Below are 15,512 nucleotides of genomic sequence, written 5' to 3'. Positions count from 1 at the left end.
ATATAATCATCATTCTTTCTTATTATTTTCCTTGTCTTTTATCTGTGGACTGTTGTCTTCAATAGAACAAGCTTCAGACTGTATCACTTATTCTGTGCCAGTTGATTGAATGCAATAGTAAGCACTTGATGCTGAGTGTGGAAAAGCATCAGTTTGTAATGTCCTTAGCTGTCTCTGCTTAGATTCAAGTATTTGCTCCTAGGCTCCCTGTATGTTAGATTTATCACAGTTTTGTTCCTTTAAAACTAGAGTGTTTCCATAACCATGTTGCCAAAATCTTCTGGGATTTGACCTATTAAAAGGGAGGCTTCTAGGTCCATGACACCTGGAGATTTTAGTAGTGAAAAATGATAGAATTTATCCATAATATTTAAGGAAAGCCTTCTAAAGTCATTTAAACTCTTAAAAATCCTTACCCCACTCCTTTGCTTATTCCCACAAACTAAAGCAAGCTATAAACTCTACATAGACATTCAAAAAAGAAAACAAAATGTCACTTAAAAGTGCTGCTTTTCTCTTAAATAAGAGCCATATGTTCCATATAGAATGGTAGAACAGTTTCATTGCTTTTTTAAAATAAGTGATAGGACTTAGTGTACACAGTATCAAAAGTATATTTCATTTTGAATTCCAATTATTGCTGTTTCTGGCTTAGCAAATTTTAATATTCTCAAACTCATTGATGTCCTACTTTGAGCCTTTTTTTTTTTTTGAGCCAAGTCAACAAGTATTTATTAAGTGCTTAGAATTTGCCAGGTACTGTTCTGAGAACTGGAGATACAGTGATAGGCAAAAAGATAGTCCCTTGTCCTAAAGCTTATGTTCTTAAGGGGAGACAAAGTGTGATCCACTAAGTGGATACAAAGTATGTACAGAGATGGAAGTCATTCTGAGAGGCAAAAGCATTAGTAGCTGGGGGCCTGGGAAGGATTCCTGGAGTAGGTGGGTTGTGAGTTGTCTTCTAGGAAGGTGGGGCAGCTGGTGCAAAGGCACAGAGACCAGAGATGGAACATCATGTTCAAGGAATTTCAAGTAGGTCTACATTGTTGGAATGAGGCGGTGTGAGGGCCTGAACTAGGGTTGTGGGTACGTGAGTGGAGAAAAAAGGACATAAGAGAGATAGCGTAAAGATAGAGGTGATAAGAATTGGCAACTAATTGGACATGTCGATTAAATGAGAGGAAAGAGTTCAGGATGATGCTGAGCTTGCCAGCCTGGGTGGCTGGGAAGATGGTAGTACAACAAGCTGTAGAGGCTAGGAGGAAGTACAAGACAAAGAGTTCTAGCCCTCATGGAAACTTAAGATCGAACTGCTTGTTATACTTGAGGTAACATTTTAAAGACAAAATAAACATCAGGGCACATTTGATAAAGAATACAGTACTGCTTTTGCAAAACCTCATTAAAAGTGCCAAACTTGCTTTCAGGAAGACCTTCTTGAACTGCATATGACACTTACTGGCTGTTTGACTGTAGACAGCAGCTCACTTCACCTCTCTGGGCCTTGTTTTCTTGATTTGTATCATGGGAATAATACCTGTACTATGTACCTCACAAGATTTGTGTCAAAATATTATGTTAATAAAAGTTATTAAGTACTCAGTTCAGGAAGCCATCCCAAACCCTTTTAAATTCCAGTGTCTTCCCCTTATTAATTATCTCCTTTTTATGCTGTATATAGCTTGCTTTCTATGTATTTGTTTTCATTTTGTCTCCCTGGTTTGATTGTAAGCTCCTTGAGGGCAGGGACTGTCTTTTGTCCCTTTTTGCATCCCTTTGTTCATCCCAATACTTGGCACACAGCAGGTGCTTAGTAAGTGTTAATTGACTGAAATAATAATAATTTAGATTGGGATATGATAAATACCTAACCAAAATCACAGTGCTCTAAAAGTTCTAAAGAGTGGAAAATTATTTCTAGGTTAGGGGATGAATTATGAATGGAGAAAGAGTCTCTTGAGCTGGATCTTGAAGAATTGGTAGAATTTTAAGGTGGGGAGGGCCATTCCATTGGTAGCCTGAACAAAACTTAAGTGGGAAGGGGAAATTATGAGTAATCCAGTTTGGCTGGAACATAATATATGGGATTTGGGGGGAGGACAGGGGGAATGTGAGATAAAACTGAAAAGCTGAGGCATACAAATAAGTTGGACCCAGATTATGGAAGCCCTGAACTGTGGTGCTAAGAATTATAGACTTTATTCTGTGACAGTAGGGAGGCTTTGAAAACTGTCAGGCAGGGGAAGGAGGTGTTCAAAGCTGTGCTTTGAGGATTGACAATTTGATAGAAGCTTTACTTCTAAGAATCTTTTCTTAGATAATGTTCTGGTGTATTTTAACAATACTTTTTGCAAGTTTCACATTATGCCAAGGTTATAATTATACTGGAAAGAACTTTCACTATCTTTTTTGAACAATTCTCCTGGCTTTTGGAGGGAATAATTCACTGTCCCTAGAACAAAACTTTTGCCTCCCTGTCATCACACTCCTATCTTTTTCTTGCCCAAAATACTTTCCCTAATTCTATGCCTGTGTGTATCACACCACACATCTTACCCTCCATGATTCCTTATCCAGGCAGGTCAGCCTATAGTGACCTTGCCTTCCTTTGAGAGAATAATACTTCTACATTAAATGCCTAGAGCCAACAGTATCTTGTTGGAGAAACAGCAAAGAGGCCAGTGTGACTAAATTGAAGGGTATGGGGCAGAAGTAAGATGTGAGAAGACTGGAAAGGTAGGAAGGGATTCAAGGGTAGCGAACCTGCAGCATTAAGGCCACATGTGACCCTCTAGGTCCTCGGTGCAGCCTTTTGACTGAGTCCAAGTTTTACAGAACAGATCCTTTTATTAAGGGAATTTATTCTGTGAAGTTTGGATTTAGTCATGAGGCCTCACTTGAGGGGCCACATGTGGCTTTGAGACCGCAGGTTCCCCACCTCTGAGTGGGTAATAAAGATCTTTGAATGCCAAACATGATTTTATATTTGAGGTGATATAGTTTATTGAGTGTTGAGTGGGATGAAGGTGGGAGGAAATAGTCAAGCTGGCCTGATAGTTCTTTGCAATATGACAGGCCATCTCTTGCTTTTATACCACTGACCCTCCATGTATAGAATGCCTTTTTTGTAGAATCCATGGCTTCATTCAAAGCATAGCTGAGGTGCTAACTCCTATATGAACGAAGTCTTCCCTAATTCCACTTATTAGCAGTGTAACTTCAAGAAAGAGTTTATGTATTGCTTTGCATATGCTTTGTATTTATTTTTATTATGTCTCACACTTGAATTTTAACAAGGACTGGTTAGTTTTTGTCTTTATATCCCCAGTTTCTTACACATACTTTAGTAAGTGTTTAATGAATGTTTGTTGAATTGGCCCTAAAGAGTAGAACTTGGGCCTTTGGAAATGATAAAAATGGGGAATTATGTTTAAGTAGTGTAGGTCAAGTTGGTGCTTATTATAACAAATAGATGGTGAATCACTTGTCCTTTGTTTTCTTTCAGAGTTGTCTTTACAATGTTGCTGTTGGATGAATTGCTTTCTTGCTTCTGCTAACTAAATTGCATCAGTTCATAGAGGTCTTTTAGGTTTCTTTGAACCCACTCATTTTGTTACTTCCTAGGGCACAGAAGTGAGAAGGATCTGGAAACAAAGTAGGTGTCCATTAATTGGGGAGTGGTGGAAAATGATGATATATGAATGTAATAGAATTACCGTTCACATTAAAAAAAGCCAACTCCAGATTATCAGATTGTTTTTCCTTCTGGAATGTACTAGCAGCAATTGGAGTGAAGACTACGAATAAATACTTGACAGATTTTATTATGACAATATGTCCATAAAGTCTGAACCAGCACCTTGCAGAACCAAAAAATAAAAGGAAGGCATGAGTAATAGTATTCATATGGTTCTTTAGCTTTTATACATGTCATTTGATCATCAGAACAACTCTGTGATGTAGATATTACAGTTTTATTGTTCTTTCCATTAATGAGAGAATGGGCTCAGAGTTCAAGGTCACAAAAGCTAGCGATACTATAACTTGAACTCAGGTTTCAGAAATTCAGTGAAAACCTATTAAGTGCCTACTATGTTTAAGGCTCTGGGGATACAAGATAAAAATGAAACATTCTCTTTTCTCAAGGAAAAACTTGTCTTGGTCTGTCCAGAAACCTTTTCTTTTCTCCTTCTGTACTAGCTCATTTAGTAATCTCATCAGCTCCCATTGGTTCAGTTATTTTTATACAGATGGTTCCCAGGTCTTTACATTCAGTCCTAAGTTCTCTCCAGAGCTCCCATCTTGCATCACTAAGTGCCTCTTGGATGTCTGGTAGACATCTCAAATACAACAATTTAAAACAGAACTCATTATTTTCTCCCCCAAACTCCCCCCCCCTCCCCACTCACTTCCAGATTCCTCTGTTACTCTAAAGATACCACCATCCTTCCAGTCATGCAGGCTCATAACCTTGGTGCTATTCTTTACTCTTCATTTGCATTCTTTCTAAATGTTGCCAGATCTTGTCAGAACATTTCTCCTAATCATCACCTTGTCTGTATTCACACAGTGACCACCCTGTGGTAGTGGTGGTCTCATCTCCCCTTGTCTGAACTATCACAAATAGCCTTCTTTTCTTATTGATCTCCCTGCCTCAAGTCTCTCCCTATCCAAATCCATCCTGCACAGAGCTATCAAAGTGATTTTCCTACAAGTGCAAGTCTGACCACGTTAGTCTGCTACAGTAAGCTCCTATAGCTCCCTATTACTCCTATAAAGTCCTTTGTTTTTTAAAGACCTTCACAACCATCCTACATTTCCCATGTTACATTTTACTCCCCTCTCCATACTCTGCAGGTTAGCCACATTGGCCTGCCTGCTGTTCCTCTCACAATACTGCTTCCCCCAAACTCTGCCTTTTCACTGTTCCCCACATCTGTTTTTCTGTCTTTCCTCATCTAATCCTCCTGACTTCTCTGACTTTCTTCAGAGCTCAGTGCAAACCATCTTCTGCTCTGACCTGTACCCCTCTACTCCTTTTCCTATGAGATTTACTTTCTATTTATACTGTGTGTGTGTATGTGTGTGTATTTATATGTCTATACACACACATATATGCATATCTATCTAAAATGCAATTTTTGCAAGGTTTTTTCCACATTGAATAAGAGCACTATGAGGGCAGGGACCATAGTTTTGCTCTTTTTTGTATCCTCAGTGTTAAGCACAGTACCTAGAGCAGTGCCACCTGGTATTGTAAAAATGCTCACTAAAGAGCTTGTTGATTAGAACAGACAGATATTTGTACAGACAAGTAAATACAAAGTGATGGTGCTCTCGGTAGGGAAGTTAGGAAGAAGTATGGAAAGTTTTGGAGAAAATTGAATTCCATTTTGGACATGATAGATTTGAAATATCTTATTTGAATAATGCCAGTAAGCAGTTGGTAATGTGAGTCTGAAGTTCAGAAGTGAGATTAGGGATAAACATAAAAACTTGTGAGTTGTCTTGATAGGGATAGCGCAGCCTGTGGGAGCTGATAAGATCACCAAAGAATATAAAAACCCAGAACAGAGCTTCGCGGGATGCCCACATTTAGTAGCTAGGATGAAGGTGATGATCTGCCAAAGGAAATAGAAGCAGTCCAATAGATAGAAGAAGCTGAAAACAGTGTGTCTAGGAGGAGATGAGTAGTTGATGGTGTCAGAAGTTGCAAAGAAGTTAAATAGAATGAGGACTGAGAAAAGGTCATTGGACTTAGCAATTGAGACCATTGAGAAATGTGGAGAGAATAGTTTCCTTTGAATAATGGAGTTAGAAGCCAGTCTATAATAGCCTGAGAAGTGGGTGGGAGGTGAGGAAATAGAGGCTATGAGCATAACCAACTCCTAAGTTTGGCTAGCAAAAGGAAAAGAGATGTGAGATGATTTTGGGAGAATAGGAGTGTTAAACTGAAGGCTTTTTAATGATGGAGGTGAGCTGGACGTATTGGTAGTTTGTAAAGAAGGAGCCAACGGATAATGAGTGGGTGGAAGTGAGACAAAGAAAAGAAAGGACTACTCATGGAAGATGATGTGCCCAAAGAATCGTATTGGCAATGTGCAGATCTTTCTGCTCTTGTTAATGGTGAGAAGGACTGACTGGAGGAAAGGAAAAGAAGAGGTGTCAAAATGGCAATGGAGAGATTATCCCCAGCAAGGTGAAGAGTGAAGGTCAGGTGAGGGAAACTCCCTTAGGGACCTTTGCTCTTGGCACAGAACTTTAATTTTACAACCCCGTTTGATGACTACCTAACAGGTGGCAGGTCTGTTTCAAGTGGGCTAATGTGCAGGTGGTAAAGATAGCAAGCAGTGGATTGTTAAAAGATTCTTAATAGGGATTCAAGTTTCCTTCAAGTCACCGAACCTCTCAGTATTCCAGGCAACTCTTTATGAGTTTTAAGTTGTATAAAAGTTTCAATATTGTGTCAGTAGAGGGTGTTTATGTGCTCCAAAATGAAAGCAAAAGGTCTGGGCCAAGAAAAAAAAAAGCACAGTTCTAAGTCTATTGAGTACTCTAACTTTATTCTCCCAGAGAAGGACAGGCTACAACATTCCTCAAGTTTCTAGGGGTGCACCTGAGGGGTTGGGTGTTTTTCTCTAATAGTCTTGGCTCAAGCCCAGTTTTCTGTATCTCCCCCCCCCCACCTTATTAACCCCTAATGCCCCACACTGATTAACATCAATTAGCTTTTAATTAAAAGGGACATTTACTCAACACTGTAGCAAGAACAGAAGTACAAACATCCCCCAGCACCTTGGGGCCTCTTTCCTCAATCTCTGGGGAGATAGGGGGTTCAGCTTAATACAGTTTCTACATAGCATTAATTTTACCAAGTTTATGTCCAAATGTGACATGCTTGCTGGATGAATCCTTTCTCATCTACTGATGGACTGGCCTCAAACTTCAAACACTGTCTTGGACTGTACTGCCAGACGCCCTTCTTTCTCTTTGTCTTTCACCTTTTGGAGCCCACAAGTTGTAGCTTCCAGTCTTCTTTATCTAACACTGAAAGAATAAATACCAAGACAGAGTTCCAGGGCCCATGTTCAGAAGCAGTATGTCAGGCTTGAATGGAGAGAGAACCCAAGTCCTCTACCTTTACACCGTCTCTCTTCTCTGACTAAAGTACTATCAGGCAGGAAGGAGTCACGCCAAGAGAAGGGTGAAGTTCTGTTCATCTAGTGCCTTTCAGATGTACCCCCACCCCCCAAGAAGCCAAACGAAAAGGCTCTTCTTCATCACTTGACTAGCAGAGTAGAAGTAGTTGCAGTACATCTAAGTGTATTCCCACAGTCCACATGGGGATTGCATCAGTCAAGCATTCTGTACATGCTTATAAGGGCTGGGCTCATCCAGTCCTCCATTACGTAAGTATGTTTGAGTTAAAATCCTTTTCAGCATTTTCTCCATAAAGCTTCCCCTCCTATAGAATCACAGTTTTAGGAAAGACCCCAGTCCTGTGCTTCACGTCCCTTGTACCTGGACTCTCCAGAATCCTCCTAACCTGCTGCATTAACATTTCCCCTCTTCCTTCCACTTCCCCTTTCATTGTTTTCTTCTCCCATTATAATATAAGCTGATGGGAGTAGGGATTGTCTTGCTTGGTTATATTTGTATCCCTAGAGCTTGGCAGAGTTGCTGTTACATAGTAGGCTTAGTAAATGGTTTATCTATCTCTCTATCTCATTCTCATCCCCAGTTGCCTAAATGACTTCTCTACATAGCACTTTATTTTTATACCATTCTAATGCATTTATTATTCATTATTTTGTATTACAATTATTTGTGCATCTATTATATTCCTTGGTAGGCTAAATTTTGTCTCTCACACACAATGGGAACTTCATAAAGGGTTTTGTAAATTTAGGCCCTAAAGATAAAGGTCATATACACAACATCTAAACGACCCCCAAGCTCTGCCAAAGCTCTCTCTAGCCACGCTGAGGTAATGCTCTAATTGACTATCTTCCACATAGATTTCACATCCACAAGATATCCAAATTATATTTGACATCAAAACACATGAACAGAAACTTCATCAACCTGGTCATTTGTTAACCCTCAAAAGAATCATATTTTTTGAGGAGGAAAGCAGTGTAGGAAAAGAGCTCTGATTGGGCTGAGCATCCCCAAACTGTGTTGGAGTCCCAGCTGTTGTTATTCATCCTTACTTCTGGACCAATGACATCTCAAGGGTGATATTGCAACTTGAGAGTAAATTGGATTTAAGTGAGACAGAGCTGCTAAAAGTGGTCAGCCTCACTCGAATCATCAGAGTCCAGTGGCAAGACATAAGTCAAGATGACTCATGATGGCCCAGCCCCAGTGGCGCTGCTTAATAGCAGTGTGATCTTAGTGTGCCTTGGTTTCCCCATCTGTAATGTTAGGCCATTAGATCAGATAAGGTTCCTTCCCTATCTAAAAACAGGTTACAGTCTAAGTCTTCTATAAAAACTACAAAGGAACATAATTGCTTCAATAAGGACTGAATAATTAAATATTAAAAGCAGTAGCAGTAGGACCAATGGGTAGAAGTTTTAGGGACATGGAGTTTAGTTCCAATATAAAGGAAGAACTTAGGAATGTTTCTCTTAGTGTATTATTAAATATTCTACTTTAGTGCTTTCAAATATGTAGAACATATCATAGGATCACAGGATCATAGAACCCTAACCTTTTAATTTTGCATATAAAGACACTGAGGCAGCTAGGAGGCACAATGGATAGAGTGTTGGCCCTGGAGTCAGGAAAACTTGAGTTCAGATCTGTCCTTAGACACTAATTAGTGGTGTGACCCTGGGCAAGTCATTTAACCACTGCCTCAGTTTCCTCAACTATAAAATTGGGATAATGTAACAGGGTTGTTGTGAGGATCAAATGAGATAATATTTCTAAAGTGCTTAGCTCAGTGCCTGATACACAGGCTCTTAATAAATGCATGTTTCCTTTTTCTCTTTTAATTCTCCTGAGATCACACAGATAATTAAGTGGCCCAGGGAGGAAGTATTTGAACCCAGGTCCTCTTACTCCAAATGGAACATTCTTTCCACTGGACCACATTGTTTACAGCTATCTTTTAGCAATTTTCTCATCTTGGCTTAATTTATATGTAGAAGAAGTAAAGTAATTTTTCTGTTGGTCTTTTATTAAAACAATACTAACTACTGTAACATTTGGTTATTATTTTCTAAGAGTAAGATGCTGTTTGGGGGTTTATTTGTTTTAGTTTGCTTGGCAAATTCTTGAAACAATTTCATGTCCTAGTTTGGGGCAGGTAGGTGGTGCAGTAGATATAGTGCTGGGCCAGGAATAAGGAAAACTCATCTTCCAGAGTTCAAATCTGGCCTTAGACACTAACTGTGACCCTGGGCAAGTCCCTTAACCCTGTTTGCCTCAGTTTCCTCATCTGTAAAATGAGCTGGAGAAGGAAAAGGCAAAATACTCCAGTATCTTTGCCAAGAAAACCCCAAAAGGGGTCATGAAGAGTCAGATATGACTGAAAAAAACAACAAAATGTTATATGTGGCATATACTATTAGCAGTTCTGCAGTGTAGCTAAGAGTTGTTTATATTTAAAAACCTTTAATAGATCTATCAAATTATTAGATATTGGATAAATCTATTAGATATTAGAATATCAGATTTTCCAAAAGTCCTTTTTGGGTCAAAATATACAATATTCCATCTTTCTCAAGATAATGAATTTTTCCTTTAATGATTTTCAACATTAAAGCCAGTGAACTGTCAGGAAATAGTAGTAATGGAGATGCTATTGGTAACTTACGGAGTTATTAATACAGAAAAATGAAGAGACAAGGTTCAGTAAGTGAGATTTGGCAATAGCAATGTTAAAACTATTGTTTTTGAAAAATAAGGGAATGAAAAAGTAAAAAATAGATACTTTAGTAAAAAATAGACACTGAAGAGAATCTATGTGACATTTGAGGGCTTAAAAACTCCCCTTTTCCTAGCCACCACCCCCATTTCTTTTTGTTCTCCTTAGCAAAAAGATTGCAACTTCATTTGATATAGCTTTACTTTTTGCATATTTTCAAACCGTCTAATCTTTGATACAGAGTTGTCATCTTTTGTCCCACAGAATAATAATTTACAATGTAGATCTTAGCACCCAATTAAAAAAAAAAGATTATTGGGGGCAGCTAGGCGCAGTGAGTCCAGCACTGGCCCTGGAGTCAGGAGGACCTGAATTCAAATGTGGCCTCAGACACTTGACACATTTACTAGCTGTATGACCTTGGGCAAGTCACTTAACCCCAATTGCCCTGCCTTCCCTCTGCAAAAAAAAAAAAAAAAAAAAGATTATTGGACCAAGTTTTTATGAAAAGCATGACTTTTTTTTTCTGTGTGTGTGTGTGTGTGTGTGTGTGTGTGAGAGTTTGTGTTTTAAAATCTAAAACTATACAGTTTCAAATTGTAGTTTCATTTTTGATTTCAGATACAAACCTGGACTTAGGCTCCCAGGACCCTAAAGAAAGCTATTACTGGAAACTCTCGAGGAGACAAACATTGTTTAACTGTTTAATTTTTCTAATAAAATTTTTAATATGGTAATAATCTAATTTTTTTATATCTCTGACCAAAAAAATATAAGTACAGACATATGCTGTTCATTTTTCATGGCTACCATTATTTCTATTTTTCGATACCTTTGGCTATTACCTATTTGTACTCCATAATACCTTTTACTTCTGTTTCTTTAGTTCTAGATAGTATGAAAGCAACATTTCTTCTCTGTCCCCCCCCTTTAGTGGGATATTATAGTAATAATAATAACATAGTAATAACAGCAACAACTAACATTTATGTAGTATTTCGCATGTGCCAGCCATGGTGCCAAGTGCTTTACAGTTATCCCATTTGATCCTTACAACCCTGGGAGGTAGTGCCACTGTTATCCTCATTTTATAGATGAGGAAACTGAGGGAAACAGCAGTCAAGTGATTTGCCCAGGGTCATGCAGCTAGTAAGTTTGAGGCAAGATTTGACCTCAGATCTTTTGAAGGCCAGCCTCAACTATGCCACACTACTTCATTCCTCCACTCCTCCTCCTCAAAATATAACCCAGCATTGGTAGACTGTTCCTTTTTAATTTTTTTCCCAGCAGCTATTATTATTTATCTGTCCATTTGGGAAAGAAACTCTGCCAGCCACAGCTAGTGACATCATTTCAAAATGAGGTGGTAGCACCATGTGTTTGTGTCTTTCTTTTTTTCTTTATTTGTTGGCCGGTTTGTGAACAAGTATTGAAGCAAATGCAAACCAAGGGAATAAAAAATGAAAACGCCCTTTGGAGCAAAGCAGCCTCATTACTTGTTTCTTACTGAAGAATAATTACAAAGAATAGTGCTGGCAAGAACAATTACAAAGTTTTCTGTAGAATATACGGTACTTGTGTATTTTAAGCTATATTTTGCTACTTTCCAATGGAAAATTTTGTTGCCCCAGTGCCATTAAAGAGGAATGCATTAATTCACAAATTGAACACTTCAGCGATAAGAAGGATTGCAATATTTTTTTCTTGCTTATAATTTGAGTGAATTGATGACTTGTTCTCTCTCATCTCCAAACACCTTCTTTCCACAGATGGTAGATATTTTATAATGTTATAAGCAATTAAAATAATCTGTCTTTTGCCACATGAGTGTGTCATCCAGGTTTCCTGATCTTAGTTTTGAAATGCTTATTACTCTATTTTTTGTTTGCATTGTAAAATGGACATGCTATTAATTTTTTCAGTTATTTGCTGCTTGCCAGTGGCAGCCTTTCTCCAGAGTAGGAATATAGTTCTAATATGTGTCAAGATTGCAAGCCTCCTGCACAACTTGTCAGGAATGTTTAATTCCCGTATCTTCTTGCAACTCTGTACTTGAGGCAAACATTTTCACTGTTTCTCCAATTTGGGGGTGGTTTTGACTGGGTTGTAAATACTTTATAGGAGCTTAAACATGTTTCTGCCTCAGCTTTTTGTGTTTTTTTTTTGAGGGTAGTTGTAACTTTTTTTAAGTGAAGTATGCTGAATTGGAGAATGGTTTATGTAGTGAAAGAATGTTGAAAGTCTCTGATAAGTTCATTTTTGAGGAAGGTGGGGGACTAAATTCGTGATTTCAAAGCATGACATTGAAATGGTTTTGACAAATCTTGGTCTTTTGGTTGCCATAGTGCCTAGCAAGTCAGCGAGAATTATTAAATGATTACTATGTGCCAAGTTCTACACTGAGCCTGCAGTACCAAGAAAAGCAGAAACCTGGGCCTTGCCCTTAAGGAACTCACAGTCTAGTGTGAGAAACAACTCAATTTCATCAGGTCATTTAATGTTCTCCAGATGGTCTTAACTAAAACTATAGAAGTGTGTTTTGTTTTCCCTACTCATTTTCGTGCCAATTTCAAAAGTAGCTCATGCTTATATAGAATCACAGCTTACAAAGCACTTTCCTTACAGTGACCCTGTGAAATAGGTACTTTCCCCTTTTTACTAGTGACAAAACTGAGGCTTAAAAAGAGAAAGGCCCTGCCTCACTGTAGCTGAGGAGGAGGAATCTGGCAGCTCAAAGACCAGCTCATTTGTTAGATGGGGGATTTCTGTCTGCTTCCTGTGGGTGTCAGCAAGTGAGATCAGCTGTGTCCAGCTCCCTTCTGAAGCCTTTCCAGAGTATCTTTCCAGATCTTCCTTGTAGAAACTAATTTGGACCTTGAGCTGAAGTTGAGAACTATATGGAAATGGTAACAATATATAGTAAGGTATTTATGTAGTGCTTTTATGGTCTTCAAGTGGAAGTCAAAGGACCACTTCAAATGGATGTTATAGACAGATCATACTCTGGCAAGAGCTGTAATGTATAACAGCTAAATTCGCTTCCTATTCTAAGATTCTGTTATTAATATGCTATCTCGTTTGATAATGATAACTCACATTTATTTAGCACTTTAATGTTTGTCTTTTAATTCATTTCCTATTATAGTATCTGGCATGTAGTAGTCACTTAAATACTTGTTGCAATGATTTGAACAAGCATATGAAGTAGGTATTGCCCTTATTTTTTTTTCTTTCCTTGAAAGTTGCTAATTTTTCTGGCATCTAACTTTTTGGACTGGCTCCTAGATTCAAAGCAAATGTATCTAGTCATGGACTAGAACATACTTTGAAGAGTTAATAGGTCTGTCACCTAATTAAAGCATTACCAGATACTTTCAACTTATTGCATTCCAGAAGGTGATTCTGAACCTTCAAGATTATTACAAAGGATTAACACCTTTAAAGGGTGAGAAACGTCTCCCATTACATGTGTGTTAAAAATTTTTTCGGCACAGTAAAGCTCTTTTTATAAACACTAATCCATTGTTATGGAAAGTCTTCTGAACAGGGAAAAGCATACTATGTTCCAGCCAAAGTTCTCAGAAATGTTGTAATTGTTAACCTGAACCCATGATCTAGAGAAATTTCAATGTAGTCTATGTTCCCTTTGCATCCATTCTAAATAGACAGATTTAGCATTTGTTAAGAGTTTACTATGGGCCAGGCACTGTGCTTCGTGCTAAGGATATAGATAACAAGCAAGCACTCAGGTAGCTTAGGCCCTATTGATAGAAAATAGCACCTAACTGTGACTGACTTGGATAGACTTAGCTCTTCTCAGCAACTCAAAGTTCTAAGACAACTCCAAGGTTCTAAGACTCACCATGGAAAATGCTCTCCACATCCAGAGAAAGAACTTTGGGGTCTGAATGCAGAGGGAAGGGTGCTATTTGCTTCTTCTTTCTCATGTTCCTCCCATCAGTTCCAATTCTTCTTTACATTTATGACTAATGTGAAAATATGTTTAATATGAATGCATAAGTAGAGCCTATATCAGATTGCATGCCACCTTGGGGGAGGGGAAGGGAAGATAGGGGGAGTAAATTTACAACTCAAAATCTTATGGAAGTGAATGTTGAAAACTAAAACTAAATAATTATTTGAAAAAAAGAGTTGGAAATCCTCTTGAAACTCCCAGAGTTCTAATGAGGAAGAAGGAGCTGGGACGGAAAGATGGAGACCCAGGGATTGGCTTCTGGCCTGTTCAACTAGTACTTGTGTATTGTTTCCACAGTGATGTCTAATTGTTTTCTTTTCATTGAATACATTTTAAACTACCAAAAAAAAAAAAGCACATAAAGTGCAGGGGGGGGCTAGTCACTAAAAGGTAGGGAGGCCTGGTTCTGGGCAAGACCAACAAAAGCTTACTTAGTACAGCCTAGTATACCGGGGGTAGTGTCTTAAGGTTCTGGTAGTGACGGGGGAGGTGACTGCAGGCAGTATGGCCTGGAGATGGCTAGGAATTGATTTTTCCATAGGGTCATAGATCTACAATAGGGATCCCCTTTGGATGGGGTGTGGTGAAACCAATGAACCACCTCTTCTCAGAATCTTGTTAGGATTTCAAAAGAAATACAATTATCAAAATATATTTTAAAATTCACATACTCCCCTGAAATCTATTCATAGACTAGTCTGTGGACCCCAGATTGGCTGTAGTCTTTTGGCCATTTACTACTTTAGCGGTTCACTAGAGGGTGGGATGTAAAAGGAAAAAGGGAGATTAAGAACCCCTGATCTAGAGCTAAGAGGGAACTCAGGCCGTCAAGCACTTTACCTTATAGGTGAAGAAACTGAGACTTAGGATTTGGGCTGGTTACCTGAGGCCGCAGCCATAGTGCTCTTTCATTGTACCTACCCTTCCCCCCTCCCCCCCCCCCATTTTAAAATTTGCTTACATTAGCACATGCTATCTCTTATTGTGTACCTAATATTCCTAAGAGAACTTTCCATAAAATCATCAGACTAAATTTGTGGCTTATTGGAGGTCTCCCTGAAATAAATCAATGTCACATGTGAAGTTATTTTCCTATAGTATGTTCTTGTATGGTTAAGAAATGTCTTATTTAAATTTAAATAGCTTTTAAAAATAGAAATTGAGGAATTTTATTAAGCATATTATCTGAGTAAATGTTCTTTCTAGTCAAATATTTTCCCAGCAGAAAGTAATTTGCATAGTTAATAGTACTTTTAAAAACTCTTATTTAAAGTTTTCTTCTAAGAATATTTGGATGCATTTTTTTTTTGTTCTTGCAAGCAGACCATGTAAGGGGATATATATATGGAAAGAGGTAGGAAGAATAAATAAGGAAAAGGAAAACTGTAGGTGTCTCGTAAGAAAAGCAGCGTTAATGAGAAATCAACCAGAAAGTGTTGACTCACTGTGTATCTCTCTAGACACTCAAACTCATACTAGCACAATTTTAGCCACAGTGTATATACGGTTTTCATCTAGGCTAATGATTCCAGTTATTTTTCTTAGAAGAACCCTTGCCATTGTAAACAGAGTAAGGAGAAGTTATATCCATAGGTCACATTATCCCAATTCTTCATCGTTAGATTTGCTGTAGTCTTTTGGCCATTTACTACTTTAGCG

The 15,512-nt window shown here is 38.3% G+C and overlaps 1 protein-coding gene across 2 annotated transcripts in view; it reads left to right on the top strand.

Annotated features, from left to right (window-relative positions):
* The window catches only part of RAP1A (RAP1A, member of RAS oncogene family), a 93,254-nt gene that overhangs the window by 27,467 nt on the left and 50,275 nt on the right, over positions 1 to 15,512 (top strand). The gene's annotated exons all lie outside the window — the stretch shown is intronic.

This window comes from Trichosurus vulpecula, chromosome 7 (assembly GCF_011100635.1).
Source record: "Trichosurus vulpecula isolate mTriVul1 chromosome 7, mTriVul1.pri, whole genome shotgun sequence".
Classification (NCBI taxonomy): domain Eukaryota; kingdom Metazoa; phylum Chordata; class Mammalia; order Diprotodontia; family Phalangeridae; genus Trichosurus; species Trichosurus vulpecula.
The sequence above is the reverse complement of the archived record's forward strand: the minus strand, read 5'-3'. Positions and strand labels throughout refer to the sequence as shown.